The sequence below is a fragment of the Macaca nemestrina genome, chromosome 14 (assembly GCF_043159975.1).
Source record: "Macaca nemestrina isolate mMacNem1 chromosome 14, mMacNem.hap1, whole genome shotgun sequence".
Taxonomy (NCBI): Eukaryota; Metazoa; Chordata; class Mammalia; order Primates; family Cercopithecidae; genus Macaca; species Macaca nemestrina.
Window position 1 is genome coordinate 12,965,096 of NC_092138.1, and position 3,459 is coordinate 12,968,554.

A 3,459-nucleotide genomic window follows, 5' to 3' on the forward strand; every position below is an offset into this window, starting at 1 on the left:
TGGTCTCTAAAGGTGCAGGGGAAGCCTCAGTCCCTGGAAATCTACTGCCCACTATTGACCTCATGGGAATTTCAGGGTTATTCCAGTGTTCAAGATTGGCTTGTAAATACATGCTTACAGGGTATTTTTTTAATTAATATTTTTCAACTGAAAGACCAATATGTGCCTTTAAAAAAAAAAAAAAAAAGGAGAAGTTAAACAATGAAAATAGTCATCCTTCCACCCTAGGCTCCCAATTCAAAAGAATTAATATTGGAAGTTTCTTGTGTATTCTTTGTGAGTGTGTCCATGTGGGTCTCCTTTTACTTTATACAAATAGGAGCAAGTTATACCACTGTCCTGGCTCTTGTTTTCTTGATTTTTTAAAAAACTTAGTAATATAATGAAAAGATCTTTTCATATCAGAAAGTACAAATCTGGCTTCTTTTTCATAGCAGCATAGTATTCCTTTGACTGAATGAAGCACGTTTGAATTAGCTATTTTCTTATTAATAAAAGTTTAATCATCTTCAGGGTTTGTCTATTACAAAACTACTAAATTTCAAATCCTTATACATATAGCTTTGTGCAAATTAGTGAATGTAACCAGAAAATAAATCCCTAGATGTAGAATGGCTGAGTTAAGTGGTGCATAGATTATAGATTGGATACACACTGACAAGCAGCCCTCCAAGAATGGTGCACCAATTCACACTCTCACCAACAGTCAGTAAGAGATCCTCTCCCCAGCGTATTTCTTGGCACTAAACCTTATTATTATTACCAGTTTGCTAGGTGAAAATGTTATACCATTGTTGTTTTAACTTGCAGCTAAAATTATGAATGAAATCAAATGTATATTTTCAGTTATTACTATCTAAATGAGGCTGCAGTCCTAAATTAGCTTGTAATCCTGGCACTTTGGGAGGCCAAGGCTTGAGGACTGCTTGAGGTTAGGAGCTTAAGACCAGCCTGGGCAAAATAGTGAGACCCCCCCCCCATCTTACAAAATAAAAATTAAAAAATTAGCCAGGCATGGTGTCATGCATCTGTAGTCCTAGCTACATAGGAAGCAGAGACAGGAGGGTGCTTGAAGCCCAGGAGTTTGAGGCTCTAGAGAGCTGTGATTGTACCACTGAACTCCAGCCTTGCAGGCAACAGAGTGAGACCCTGTCTCTGAAAAGATAAAACAATTTTAAAAGTTGCATAAATAAATACATAAAGAGCTAGTTTAGCCTAATGATTAAGAAGTGTGACTTCTGGAGGCAGGCTACCTAGGTTCAAACCCTAGGTATATTACTTGTTAGTTCTGTTGTTTAGTGCAAGTTATTAATACTTATTTCTCCACGTCTTTAAAATGAAGATGAAGATAACAGTATTCATCATATAGATTTGTAAAGATTATGTGATTTGATGAAACATAAATCCCTTAGAACAGAAAGTGCTCAATAACTATGAGTTGTCATTTTTTATATTTGTTTTTATGAGATCTGCCAGTTTATGCTTTTGTTCATTGATGTGTTTGGGTTTCTCTTTTTAACATCTCTCACATCTTGTGCACACACTTTCCAGAATACAGGCTGCACAAGAAGAGGGACTTTATCTGTTTTGTTTACTCACTGTATCCCCAAATCAATGCTTGGAATTTTGCTGATACATAGTGGGCAAACAATCAGTATTTGTTACATGAATGGAGACGTTGTGAAATCATGATACATTAAGGAAATTAGACCCTTTGACTGTTAATGTAGGTTGCAAATAACTTGCTTCTCACTGTGCCATATTTCTTTGGCTTTGCTATGTTTATTTTTTGCAATGTAAAAGGCTCATAAATTTTTTCATAGTTAAGGATATCATTCTTTGATTCATTTAAAATATATTTTGCTATATGGTGTGAGGTAGTGCTCCAACTTAAAGTTTTCTGCCTTGATGTGATTTTAAGAACACTTGGCTGTGCCTCTGCCCAGAATGTTCCCTGCATGCTGATTGTCCATGAAATCCTACTGCATGCATTTTAGGCTTTAGTTCCGAGGCTCTGGTCCATATTCCTTTGAAGTGGTCTTAACATTGTGGGCTCTCAGACTTTTGTATAGACAAATTCATAGGCTATTCCTGAAGTAAGTTTTACTATGATGAAAAGATAGAACAGTTGTGACCACATAGAACACTGGTTGGTGTCTAGAGGGAATATGGCATCAGAGAGTCAAATGTTTTGGGAGAGGATGTTGGAAATTCCACTGATGAATTTTGCTTATTTCACATTAATTCTAGTACTGATTTAATTAGAATATCTTGCTTTTGAGGTAGGTGCAGTTTTGTTTTGGGGTTTTCTTACATAATTCAAGCATGTCAATTCTGAAAAACATGTCAGTCTTTGAGATTGGAGGAGATGAGACAGTCCAAAGCTTGTCCAAATATTTCTGAGAATTCCTAGAAGTCTTAAGTTTTCCTGCTTCTTTGGTCTTTTCAACTCTGGCTTGTTCATCATTGTCTATGGGATGCCTCACGTGAACCCCAGTGGAAACACAGATCCTTCTTCATTGTCACTAACCAAGAATCAACAGATACTTCTTACTCCAAATATTCTTGGGGTTAGTGGCATTTACTGAATAGTTTTTTGGGTTAGCCTTTCTGCCACCACATTGGTGCCATTTTTCTTTTTGTTCTAAACCCTGTGTCTCTGCTCCTTACCCACTCTCCACTGGATTGGTCTAAGACTTTGCAGTGTTTCTCCCTCTGTTAAGACAAGTAGCACCCCCCCACACCTGAAACTTCGCCCAGCAGGAAGGGGAGAGAGTGAGTCATTTGTAACTCTACACAGCATTTTTCCAACAAAGACAATTTTGTACCTGGGTGGAAATCTGGTTCCAGCTGTTAAGGTCACAAAATGTTCTCTACCTTGTTGCATTTACAGTTCATCCTTGAACAACGTGGGTTTAAACTGTGTGGGTCCATTTATATGTGGATTTTCTTCACCTCTGCCACTCTTGAGACAGTAAGATCAACTTCTCTTATTCCTCCTCTTCCTCAGTCTATTCAACATGAAGATAATGAGGATGAAGACCTTTATAACGTTCCACTGATACTTAATGAGTTTTTTATATATATATATATATATATATTTTCTCTTTTTATTACTTTTAAATAACCTTTTCTCTAGCTTACTTTATTATAAATCATATGGTATATAATACATATAACATGCAAAATATATATTAACCAACTGTTTGTATTATTGGTAAGGTTTTGGTCAACAGTAGACTATTAATAGTTAAGTTTTTGTGAAGTCAAAAGTTATACATGGATTTTTGACTGGGAAGGGGAGTTGGTGTCCCTCTAACCCCCACGTTGTTCAAGGGTCAGCTGTGCATTGCATTTAACCAAGTCCACAATTGCTTTCTCTCATCACATTCCAACTACAACCACACATGGACATCCACATGCACACGCTTCTCTCCTTGGTCCTCCTTTACATATTAC